The sequence below is a fragment of the Macrosteles quadrilineatus genome, unplaced genomic scaffold (genome assembly GCF_028750875.1).
Source record: "Macrosteles quadrilineatus isolate MER2022 unplaced genomic scaffold, UCM_ALF_1.0 Scaffold_9__3_contigs__length_116548681, whole genome shotgun sequence".
Classification (NCBI taxonomy): Eukaryota; Metazoa; Arthropoda; class Insecta; order Hemiptera; family Cicadellidae; genus Macrosteles; species Macrosteles quadrilineatus.
Genome location: NW_026542602.1, coordinates 64,243,216 through 64,257,100, shown reverse-complemented (window position 1 = coordinate 64,257,100; position 13,885 = coordinate 64,243,216). Strand labels below are relative to the sequence as shown.

The following is a 13,885-nucleotide window of genomic DNA, read 5'->3' as shown; positions in this document are numbered from 1 at the left end:
CTATGAGAAGTGCTAAAAGGGTGATCAAGACAACGTAAAAGAAACTCAAAAATAATTTATTTGATTGTATTCTTTTAGCTCTCATTTTAGTGATGAATTTTAAAATGAATATCACGTTAATATAAATCACGCGGTAATTGGACGGGTAGGACATGTTTTGAGGTAAACAAAGTTGTCGGTTTTGATAGTAATCAAACATAGAATTCCTTAGATAACGTTATCTTAGTTTTTTTTTTTTTTATGCGAATTAGAGATGAGTTTAGTTTGAATGTCCCTTGTTGGAGCCACGTTCGATTGATATAAGATGGGCTCAGCACAGGATTTCTAAAGGACTGGCATATTAAAAAAAGCTGGTCTGGACACCACTAGTAAAGTTAATCAAGATAAGATTTTACTCATTAAAAAGATAAAGTGCAATTATTGATAGTTTATTTTAACATGACTAAGAAAGAAATAACAAAAAGAAGGTAAACAAAGAAATGTAAACCGATTATAGCAATTAATTAATGAAACGTGTGATGTATGTACAGACACAATACTTCAAGTTCAAGTTCAAACATACTCCCCCCCCCACAAAAAAAATGCAACAGATAACTGGGCAATTTTATGCTGTAATTGCTGTGACAGGAAGAATAATTTCGATACTGGTCTCTGATTGTTAACGGAAAATATAATATTTTTAAACCGGCCCGAACGACTTTGATTAAAATTTAGAATCGTGTTATAGCATAGATAAAACATACTTGTTCCTCAAGGACTAGAGGAGTATGTTTTATCCATGGTTATAGTCCTTTTAATGGGAGAAAGTATGTGTCAGATTGCTTGTCAGATATTTATATTTTACTCCAACCGACGCTTGCAGCATCCTTCAATTTTGTCAATGCAATTTCCACTAGTATTCTTTGTATTCTGCAATATGCAGGCTTTGTTATTTGAATGAATATGCTTGAATCTTCCGCTCTCTAGTCTATTTGGCTATCTTTTTGCCAGTCAGATGGGAATATTTCAGCTTTGGCTATGTGATTCTGAAAATATTACCATACATACTTGTTCGGCCGCTTCTGTTAAGCTTTTAGGTATATATATTGACAATAGGCTGTCTTGGCAGCATCATATTGATTTTATCTGTACAAGGTTATCCAGAGTCAAATGTTTATTAAGCAGTTTAAGGAATCATGTCACTAATAGCTATTTGAAATTAGCCTATTTTGCATTTTTTGAGAGCATCATAAGATTTGGTATTGTGATTTGGGGTAATGGAGTTGGTATTGGTAAGGTGTTATTGATACAGAAAAAAGTCATTAGAATTGTTACTGATGCCAAAAGATTAGACCATTGTAAATCTCTGTTCATAGAATCTAGTATATTTAACTGTTGTAAATCTGTATATTTATGAAGTCTCCATTTTTGTGAAAAAGAACTCAAACAAACATGTTTTAAGAGGAAATGTCCACCCAGATAGCACGTTAGCTTGATTCAAGCCTTGAATTACGCTTGCTTTTACTTGAAATGACAGCTTTGAATTGTCACTTTAGATTCAAACTCGAGTCAAGTGTCAACTTCGTGTAACACACTTGAATTACGCTTACAGTGGATTGAATTAACAGCTTTGAAATGTCACATTAGATTCAAACTGGATTCGAGCATACACAACACACTACCAATACGCTTGCACTTGCTTGTATTAACAGCTTTGAAATATCACATTAGATTCGAACCCGAGTCGAGTGTAATATTACCCACAATGCACTTCCATTACGCTTACATTGGCTTGAAATTACAGCTTTTAAGTATCACGTTGGATTCGAATTGGAGTCGAGTGTAAGTTACCCACAATTCCGAGCGGGAACGACGCTAACGGTGGGACCAACACTTGAAGACGACATCGGCCATATTGCTGCTTTGTCTTTGTGTATTTTTGTGAGTGATTCATTCTCAATCTCTCTCATTGAGAATATCGATATTGTGGTGCTGAGTTGTTCAAGTTATTTATTGTTGAAGCTGATTTTTTATTAAGTGTCATCTAGGCATATTTCTTCTTATCCATCAAGGTAAGTTCTTATTAGGCCTAGCGGCCTAGCACAAACTAAGTAAACTCAAGGATTGTGACTAACAAAATCAAATCGTCTTAATTACGAGAATAGCCTAGGAAGAAATTAAGTAAACTCAAAATCAGTGAAAATTTTGAAAGAACTAAGTATATAGCCTAAAGCCCAAAGCAAGCCACTTTTGAGTTGGTCAACCTAGCCTAGCCTAAAAAATAAAAAGGTTAGAGGTGAAGTGTATTTAAATATGACCGATAATTTGTTGTCAATTAACTTATCGGCCTAACTTAGTTTGTTTGAGTTGTTTGTATGTCTAAAAACATTTTTTTAACCAGCTTGGATATCAAGTTCTCCATGTAAGATAGGTATAATGGGCCTAAGTTACGTTGTAGACTAAGTTATTCTATAAAGCTTGGTTTTTCTAGGCGGGGAGAGAGTAGCGTGGAGAGTGAACTCCTCTTGTCTTAAATAAGTTAGTTTAATGTTACTTTTTTCCTAGAAGCGGAGCGGAATGCCATGTTAATCGATTTTCCGCTCTCCGCACTCCTCTTCCGCGTCCAGGAAAACCCGGCTTTAGACTTAACTTAATGCCATATTTTATACCATGATATTTTAATGTGTAGGTAACTTATAACTTAGGGCTAGGAACTTAAAGCTAAGTTACTTCAGTAGCCTACTCGATATTTAAGCCTACTTTGTTAGTGACACTGTCGGATAAAATGCAGTAACCTACGTTTAATCGCAGTAAGAGTCTGGTCAGCTATCAGACGATGAGTATCTGATATAGGCTACGTTTCTTCTCCATTAAACTAAAATTGGCATTAAGTTAACTTAACTTTGATTTAGCCTACTTAACTTAAGGCCTATTTTGCTTGGAGCGACTGTAGCGATAGTCGCACAGCGATTATCGCTCAGTTACTATCGCTGTTACAGCGGCCGTTTTGCTTAGAACGATTGATTTTCGGTCTTTGCACGATTTTTCATAGTTATTTGAATACCGGCACTCACAATGGTGAGGTCATGAGTGCGTGTTGTAACTTTTTAAAGTATCTACTCAGGGAGGAGTTAAAAAACAAGGCTCTACTTGACCCTAGTTGAAGTATCAATAGACGATCGATAGGAAATACATAGTGATACATAGGATTTTGGAAGGATACGTATCACTAGATGTCACTAGGTAGGATATAAATAGAAAACTGTAGTGATATCAATAAAAAAAATATATTTATATCAATAAAAACAAATTAGTGATACCGGTATCAATAAGAGTAGCCTATATAAATGTCGGAAAATAAAACTTGGAGTCTAAATAAAAAATATTTATTCATACAAAAAACTGATAGGTACACTAGGTACAGTATTAAAACCTACAACTAAATAACACACAGTCAAGCATTTTATATTTAAATTCGAATAGACGAGGATTACCTAAAAAAAAGTAAACACAACCATTTGAGCAAAAACAATGCAAAGTTTGCTGGTAATGAAGAGTCACCTGTTTCTTCTTCAATTAAATATAGAAAATGAAATTAATGTGTAAGGAAAAATAACCAAAATAGTACAACCTTAACAGCACATGAATGGAAAAAGTAATGTGAACAAAAAAGTAAATTATCGCTATTTTAACCCGTAGGCTATTATTAATGTGCCTACTGAGTGAACTGGACTGTTTTGAGGTTCAGTCGCGGCACGATTATCGCTCAGACTGGTACCCAGGGCAGTGGTCCGCGTCTGTAGCTAGCGGCTCTTGCAATAGTCGCTCCAAGCAAAATAGGACAACGCAAACTCTGTCAGAGCAGTGCCCAGCTAGTATTGCGGAGCGATTATCGCCACATGACTATCGCTGCAATCGCTCCAAGCAAAATAGGCCTTTAAGCAACTTATTAAAATCAAAATTAAGAAAAATGCAAACGAACTTAAACCTAAATAAATAAGTAAGTTACTTATTTAGGTTTAAGTTTGTTTGCATTTTTCTTAATTTTAATCCTTTAGCATATAGCAAAATAGGCTAGTACAATATAATTTACAATACATATAAAAATAAATTTGGTTTAAATGTTTTTCGTGGACCCAACAAAAAAATGCTTGCGGACCTCACTTTAAGAGAAACTCTGGCCTAAGTTAAACCATAGATAAAACAAACTTAATATTTTACATCGAATGAAATATTGTGATCTGAGTCAAACATTTAAAGTTATAACTTTACTTAAGTATTTTATGGAAAAATAACGTACTCCTAACTTAACTTAATATTTTATTAAGTTACCTAATCGAATAAAAGTTGCATTTGATGATATAAAATAGGCCTTTTGTAGGTTTATTGCAGAACTGTACCTGGGTGTTTGAACATAAATATTTTATTACTACAATAACTTAGGTCTAGGCTTAAGTTTAGACACAGGTTATGTAATAAAGATCTTCTAAATAAAGTTATACACATCGGCCTACAGCTGGATTATTTTTAACCAGAAGCGGTTAAGATATGCACTGTAGGGAGGGCACAATTTTTATTTCACCTACAGAATTTTAATATGGGCAAAATGAGAGTAAAAAAATTATAATTTGTATAATATAAAAATTAAACTGTCGTAACTTAACCTATCTAACCAAACTTGCTGATAATGGAAAAATCAAATGAAGGTTTACTAATCGCTACTGACTAATTTACTACCTTTAGTCCATCAGTGACGTTGAATATTAGGATCGGTCTATTTTGATCGCCCTACCGGCAAAAGTACAACCGATCAGTAGCGAACTTGTCAAACAGTTGATTTATTAAAATATTAAGGATGATATGAAAGTAAAATCTTGAAACTTCAGAAATTAAACCTAACCCCAGGTTTGAAATGGGAAGACAAACTTTAGGTCTTAGGGGTTAAATGTAGGCTACTATTCTGTAGGCCTATTAAGTTCATTTTAAGTATTTTTTTTTAGCTGCTGCACAGAAAATGTTCGGCACAAGTGAAGCCACGGAAGCCAAAGTTACAAGCGTTGTTGCTAAGTGGCTTCAACAAGCCAAAACCAGATGTGAAAGAAGGTAAGGATAAAAAAACTAACTATTCAACTCATCATTAGAATTCCATTGGTAGCCTAATAATACTGTACCGGTACAGTGGACTCTATTATACAGGGGAGGAGATAGTTGAAACTGACATGCCTCATACTTGTTACATGATAAAAGTGTAATGCAAAACATATAAGCCAATAATGATAATTCTGTAAAAATAGCCAAACTATAGACACTTTGGGATAATTACTGTAAACAAAACACAAGATGCCAAGACTTAATACCTTTTAAAACTTTTGATCTTTAGACATGTGATGAATGGTCTTAAATCAATCCTACAACCCATTTTTACCCCATAAAACCCCCCGTAAAACCCCGTTCCCATGGTCCAATCATGCTGGTTTGCGAACTTATTCAAGTTTATCCCGCCTTACACCTTCAAACCAAATTTCATCAAAATCTGACAAAAATTAACTTACTCAAGTTATCGTGTTCACGGTCATATAAATATATAAATCTATATACACATTATATAAAAATGTGAACGAATGGTGTTTTTGGGCTCTGGGGACATCAAAATGAAAAAGTAAATTTGTCCCGGGCCTAGGTCTTACCATGCCACCTACGGTAATAGCTACTTTCCCATAGGGAAATTCGCCAAAAGAAAAATGCTAGTATTTTTATTCTTGTAGAGGGGTTTTCATGTTTCATAGTAATGCTGGGCTTACCTGGGTTAATTTATATAGTAAATGAAAGCTTATATATATTTGTAAAGTATGAGCAAGATTTGTAACAAATGTCTTGACTATATTTAGGATAACCAACCAAGAACTATCACTAGTTTTATACTTAAACGATAAAATATAAAATCCCCCTGAAGTAATGTGAAAACAATCCTGGGCTTGTGTCTAGCATTTTTTGACAATAAAAATGTAATTGTGTTTTATACATATTAATAATTAATATTAATATTATTGGGAAGATCACATATTGTATTTGTATATCATTGTAGGAATAAATTAATTTTCATTAAACAGGCCTACACTGGTTGTGAGTTAAACTGTGTTAGTTTAAAATGTTGCTTACTTGCCAATTTTTTATACCAGATACAAAATTAATCATTTTGGTTAATTATCCTTAAATTTAATGATTCTATTTGTTTTGACTTTTTTCAGAGGGAAAAAACCTGCCTTTGTGGACAGTGGGGAGGAAGTTCCACTCAATGGGGATGAAGATCTTGTTGAATAGATAACTTACTCTGTATTATTAAAGTAATCGTAAAATGAGGAATTTTTGAGGGAATTGTTTGTTGAAAGTTAAAGATACGAGGCATTTTCAAATGTAAATGAGTTATGTAAATCTTCAATATAAATCTATTTAGACAAATTACCTCTTGTGTTTTATTTTTAATTTCAAAGAATTCTGAATTCTACGTACTGAATAGTAATAATATGTAAAATTGTAGGGTTGAAAACTAAAATAACTCATGTTTTCCTGCTCTTTTATAAAAATAAGTTTTTAGATGGTATCTCGCTTTTTTATTTGGAGAAGTGTCTTGGCATTTAACAACTAGAGGCATTGAAGTTATTAGATTATGTTGTGATTGTGAAAAATTATCTGAAATATTGGAAGATTATATTGTGCTATGCATCTCAACCTAAAAAATATGAAATTTGTATTACATGTGTCAAGACTGTGTGAATCCTGGTAAAAGCATATGAATTAAATTTTCAGAAATAAAAAGAGCTTGTGAGTGGCTAAAAAAGAATTATTTCTTGTACTCTTCAATTTATATTCAAATTAGATGTTTCAATTTTTCAATCGACATGGTTTAGCCCCTGAGCTGAATTGGTGACTAATATAATATAAATACCTCGTCACAGCTCTGTAGTTTCTGTAGATTACGTAGCTATTTTGGCATCAAAATGCCATCCTTAGATATACATACATCCACCTGAATTGGTGTCGTTAAACTGTACACATACACGAACACGATAAAAACACGTAAAACAAGAGACATGCCTGTCGCGTACATGATTGCTACAAGTACGGTCAGCTTCCGTACTCGTAGCAATCATGTATGCGACAGTCCTGTCTCTTGTTTTACGTGTTTTTATCGTGTTCGTGTATGTGTACAGTTTAACGACACCAATTCAGGTGGATGTATGTATATCTGAGGATGGCATTTTGATGCCGAAACAGCTGTAATCTACAGAAACATCAGAGCTGTGACGAGGTATTTATATTATATTAGTTTCAATTTTTATTCAAATTAGAAATTTCAAGTTTTATTAAAATTGGATATTTCAAGTTTTATTCAAACTGGAAGAGCGGGAACTTCGACGCATGATTTTAACATGAATCAAGTTTACAAACCCGATCCTTCAAGTTTGCAGATTTGACAAACCAAACTTATTTCAAGCTTGAATCAAGTATTTTTTCAATTTATATTTAGATTAGATAGTTCAAGTGTTATTCAAATAAGATGTTTCAATTTTTATTCAAATTAGAAATTTCAAGTTTTATTCAAATTAGATGTTTCAAGTTTTATTCAAACTGGAAGAGCGGGAACTTCGACGCATGATATTAACTTGAATCAAGTTTACGGACCCATCCGAGCAAACTTGATTCAAGTTTGCAGATTTGACAAATCAAACTTGTTTCAAGCTTTAATCAAGTATTTTTTGCTATCTGGGCATAGCCACTTAACTAGAAATAGAAATTTTATTGATGTAAGTAGAGTAAGACTGTCTAGATCTCAAAACTATCATACCCACTTGGGGATCAAAATATTTAACATGTTTCCAGTTGATTTTCGTGCATTGCCCTTAAATGAATTTTCAAAAAAACTGCTCTCTTGGTGTAAAGCTAATCCTATGTACAAGTTAAGTGATTTCTTCAATTTACAATTTGTAAACAAAGACTTAAATTTTATAGTTGTTTATAGGCTAAATAATGTTTCTATTGTTTAAATTGACGATGTCTATTGTAATTCTTGTGAATTAATTAATGACTAATAAACTTGTCTATTGTCTATTGTCTATTAGAAAGCGACCTCCTCCAGCATTGGTTTAGCATTAGCGCGCAGGTCGTTTTCTAAGCGGCCGAACTTATAGTTAGTCTTTGGTTAGGCCTCTATGCAATATCAGTCAAATGCAAATGAAAATATTTCAGTTTCGGCCATTTGTGATGCCGGTCATGTGGGAGCCCCCGCATCTGACTCGTCTGCAGGTCTGCTGGTCATCTGTTTTCTGAGTTGAGTTTTTTTTTTCATTTATAGCAGCTGATGCTGAAAGAAAACAAGAAAACTAACCTAACCTAGACCAAAGAAAGTCTCGTCTGCTGGTCTAATCTGTCAAAAAAAGACAATGGGCAGAACATTGTATTTTTGACTTGCCTGAAGATAGCTGACGATCCTATCTGACGAGTTTAGATCGTAAAACTGTCTATTGCAAACAATAGGTACACTCTCTCCAAACGACAACAGACCTGTATTGTGTCACGGACTTTCCAGTTCGAAAATGTCTAATAGAACGATAATATTTAAGTGTAGGGGTATTTTATAACTTCCTAATAAACCTAAAATAAGACAGATTTTCACGGCCATCTTATTAAATTTCCGATGTATTAATCTGTGGTATAGCTGAAGATATTACGAACAAGAACCTTAAAAAATCAGTTCCAAACACCGGGTGTAACGGATTAGTTTAGAGTGACTAATAGAATAAATGGTGATATTCAACGACTTGCACCGCAAAAACTTAGGTGGTACTGATAATTAGCATACACCCAGGTGATAAATAATAGCAAATTCTTGGATAGTAATGCACTATAACATAAATATCACCAACGCGAACCCTAAAAAATCAGCTCTGAACATTGCATATTAGGGGATGGCTCGCATATAGTTTTGGAATAAATTGCGTTTTTCAAAGACTTACATTAAACACGCTTAATGGGTATTGATAGTCGGCTTTTACAAATGCTATGAACAATAATACGTTCTAGTATAGCTAACTATTAGAGTATAGATAACACGAACAAGTACTTTAAAAAAAATATAGCTCCAAATATCGGATACTACGGAATATTTCAGGGTTAGCTAAAGAATAAAGTGTGATATTCAACGACTTGCACCGCAAAAACTTAGGTGGTACTGATAATTAGCATATTTACATGATGTAAACAATAGTAAATTCTAGGATATTAAATCACTAGAGCATGAATATCACCAACGCGGACCTTAAAAAATCAGCCGTGAACATTGCGTATTAGGGGATGGCTCCGGAATATTTCAGGGTTAGCTATAGAATAAAGTGTGATATTCAACGACTTGCACCGCAAAAACTTAGGTGGTACTGATAATTAGCATATTTACATGATGTAAACAATAGTAAATTCTAGGATATTAAATCACTAGAGCATGAATATCACCAACGCGGACCTTAAAAAATCAGCCGTGAACATTGCGTATTAGGGGATGGCTCCGGAATATTTCAGGGTTAGCTATAGAATAAAGTGTGATATTCAACGACTTGCACCGCAAAAACTTAGGTGGTACTGATAATTAGCATATTTACATGATGTAAACAATAGTAAATTCTAGGATATTAAATCACTAGAGCATGAATATCACCAACGCGGACCTTAAAAAATCAGCCGTGAACATTGCGTATTAGGGGATGGCTCCGGAATATTTCAGGGTTAGCTATAGAATAAAGTGTGATATTCAACGACTTGCACCGCAAAAACTTAGGTGGTACTGATAATTAGCATACGCACAGGTGATAAACAATAGCAAATTCTAGGATAGTAATGCACTAGAACATGAATATCACCAACGCGAACCTTAAAAAATCAGCTCTGAACATTGCATATTAGGGGATGGCTCGCATATAGTTTTGGAATAAATTGCGTTTTGTTTACTAAAAAGATGGCGATTATTCGTCACGATTAGAATATTAACCAAATGGGTTTTCAAAAGGAGATGGAGCCTGTTATTTAAGCAATATTAATTCGTACCAAGCACAGAAAATATTGTATGCAGTAAGGTAATCTACCATATTTTGTAAAGTACGCAATAGTCATATTAATATTTTATCTTCATTTTTTACCCATTTAATAGTTAAAATTCTAGTATTTTGATGGCACCACCACACTAACGAACAGGCCAACAGATCGTATATATGAAAACGTGACAGGGTTTTTTATTTCACGGTTCTGAATCAACCGCTTGACGGATTTTCATGATTTTTGTGTTGAAAGAAAAATAATTTTTAGTTTAAGCCATACTCTTAGTTTAGGGTTTCAGTTTAGCAGCCGACGCTAACATTTTACACTAGCTTTTGGTACAATAACATTTGCTTAATGTAACAGCTGTAAACATTAAGCGTGTGTTACACAAATCCATCATTATTGGATAATAATGGCATGCATTGGGTTGACTTATTTATACTACTAGATAACCCGTTGCTCGAAATCGAGCAAAACTGAAACTTGTATTTAAAAAATAAACAAAAAAAATATAAACAGCAAGACCTTAATCAAAGAGTCACTCTAAAATAATTTATATGACTGATTATAGAAATACAAAAATATTATGATGCAAAAAATATGAAAGTAATCTACAATATCTATAATACAATATCTATAATCGTATAGGCCTATGATGGAATAAAAACATATTTGGTCACACAACATTTGTTTACAAGATGATTCTTCACATTAAAACTGCCAGAAACTTTGTCTTTATGTGTAAACTAGCTGATCTGAATTGTACACGGTTTTAACTGACCACTGAATTCCCGTACGTAGGACGGGCTAACACTCGTTTGAATTTACATTCACTCTCATACTGTTTTGGTTATCTCTTATGTATAGTATCTCTTATGTACATTTAATTTGACACCTCAAACTTTAAAATCCATCAAGCCGTTATTGAGTTATGACTGTGAAAAGAAAACTGCTTGCGTATTAATGTATTAATGCGTATTAATTAATTAAGATGAGTAATGCTATACTCATTGATACGTTCATTTATTTGGTAAGAGGAGGACAGACTGAGGCAGGTATACAGCGGTAGCAAATATCATTGGAGGAAAAATACATATTCCTAATCCTGACCCACCAAAAGGATTAGTAAGGGTCACTTCTTAGAATACCTGTTAATCTCCACCACATACCATTGATCCCAACTCAAATATTGTGACAATCGCTCCCAGTTTCTACCTGCGGTGAGTCTCTACCCTCACCACTACGTGACGTCACGTTAGCTTACAAGCAAATTCATATTCTACAAAGATTGAACTTTTAAACAGACTGTTGTTGAACTATAGGATATGGATGTTTGGAATAGGCCATAGCGACTTCGATATAGGGACATTCCGTAAAATACCTCTTGTAAATAGCTTCATAATCATGGCATACGTAACCAGCATAGCAAACCAAAATGCAAATACAAAAATGACACTCATTTCAATTACTAACGTTCGTGATACATAGCTAACAGTACAAGCATGGCGTGATAGGTGAAAAACGCTGCCAAGCATTCCTGGTAATTAGATGGCAGGTAATGACTAATGTTTGCTAATGACTAATGTAGGGAGGGGAATGCGGACTTTGAACGTTCTGAAATCCAATGTGTGTTTTCTTGCTATCTTTCACGGTTGGTGACAATAATTCATTTCAAGAATATAAATAAAACTGTTTGTTGCAACTAGTACCGGGGGACTGAGCCATGGCTTGGTATAGGTTTACGGTTTGAAATGCATTCTAAAGGAATTCATTTTACCCCATAAAACCCCCGTAAAACCCCGTTTCCATGGTCCGATTATGCTGGTTCGCGAACTCATTCAAGTTAAAGTTTAAGCCTTACCCCTTTAAACCAAGTATCATCAGAATCGGACAAAAATAACTCAACTTATCGCGTTCACGGAAGTATTTATATATTCATATAAATATATACATATATAACAATTTGAACGAATTGTGTTTTTGGACCCTGGGAACATCAAAATGACAAAGCAAATCGGTCTCGAGCCTAGTCCTACCGAGTCCTACCGTGCCACCTACGGTAATTGCTACTTCACCCAAAAGGGAAATTCGCTAAACAGCAAATGTTGAGTTTTATTAACTAGTGTAACTGTTGCTTGAATTCGAGCAATTGCTAAGTATTACCGGCGTTATTTTAAAATGAATAACACTCATAATTTCTGATGACTTTAAAAGGTTCAACTCAAAGATTATGGAAATACTCAAGATGTACATAAGAGATCGATATAATCAACATTTCTTGTAAATATCTTATAATATTTCAAAATCTGGTCTTGTTTTTTAGTGTTTCTACAAATAGCCTAACTCATAGCCGCATTAGGTTGTCCATAATAACGATTATACAAAAAAAAACATTTTTTCTATTTCCTTTCGTTGGTGGGTTTCTATGACTTTCCTATGTTTCCATAGTTTGCAAATCGGCCCTTTCAATGATTACTAAGAAATGTAGCACAGTCAGTGTTAATTCAGTTTTCTTTTTAGTATACCAATTTATCCTGGCTTCCCAGAAAATCCCGTTTTATCCCGCATCCCGTTTTAATCCCGCTCAAGGTCTAAAAATCCCGTTTTCGGGATAATAATCCCGCGAATGGAAACACTGCTCTGATAAAAATTCAGAGTCTAAAATCTCCAGACTAGAGAACTACCCCCTCCTTACGCGCACGAGTTTGCTATTGGACAATATGTGAAGATGCTCCGCCCCCTCCCCAGCGGTGCTTGAATTGGAGGAATTACGTTATCAGGTGGGTTTCTTAATTTTGGATCATCAAAAGATTATTTTTTACTCAATTTAGATATTTAACAAACATTATTTATTTAAATAAAATGTTGGTGTACTAACAAAAAATTTTTTAAACTTACGTGTACTTACGAACAATATCTTTAAACAAAATCTTCATTACCTTAAAACCGCACACGTTAATCTTGGATTTTCATGATTAACATAAGCAATATCACAATTAATTCGTGCAAGACCTAGATGGATACCAAGATTTTACAGTGATAGTCGTTGAAAATCGCAATTATTTATTTTCATTCTCTACTACGAGTGTCATCCCTTAATTATTAGCCATGTTAAAAGTTATTTCTTTAAGGTCCGCGTTCGTGATAATCATGTTTTAGTAGTTTACAATCCTAGAATTTACTATTATTTATAACATGTTTATAAGCTAATTATCAGTACCACCTACGATTTTGAAGTGAAAGTCGTCGAAAACCACGTTTTATTCTCAAACCCTAACCCAGCCATGCCCTAATACACAATGTTCATAGCAATTTTTTTAAGGGTCGCGTTCGTGATATTCATGTTCTAGTAGTTTACTATCGTAGGATGTATTATTAATTATAACATGTGCATACGCGAATCATCAGTACCACCTACGATTTTGCAGTGATGATCGTCGAAAATCACAATTTATTCTCACATTCTACTACGCGAGCCATCGCTTTGGCTAATTATTAGCAATTTTTAAAGCTATTTCTTTAAGGTTCGCGTTCGTGATAATCATGATCTAGTTGTTTACAATTCTAGAATTTACTATTTTTTATAACATGTGCATAAGCTTATTATCAGTACCACCTACGATTTTGAAGTGAAAGTCGTCGAAAACCACGTTTTATTCTCAGACCCTAACCCAGCCATGCCCTAATACACAATGTTCAGAGCAATTTTTTAAGGTTCGCGTTCGTGATATTCATATTCTAGTAGTTTACTCTCGTAGAATGTATTATTAATTATAACATGTGCATACGCGAATCATCAGTACCACCTACGATTTTGCAG

The 13,885-nt window shown here is 34.0% G+C and overlaps 1 long non-coding RNA gene across 1 annotated transcript; it reads left to right on the top strand.

Annotated features, from left to right (window-relative positions):
• The first annotated feature begins 1,994 nt into the window (after positions 1-1,994).
• Positions 1,995-6,401, top strand: LOC129002108 (uncharacterized). Its single transcript, XR_008491536.1, has 3 exons — positions 1,995-2,051; positions 4,980-5,082; positions 6,228-6,401. It is a non-coding gene; the product is annotated as an uncharacterized LOC129002108 (long non-coding RNA).
• The last annotated feature ends 7,484 nt before the right edge of the window (positions 6,402-13,885 follow it).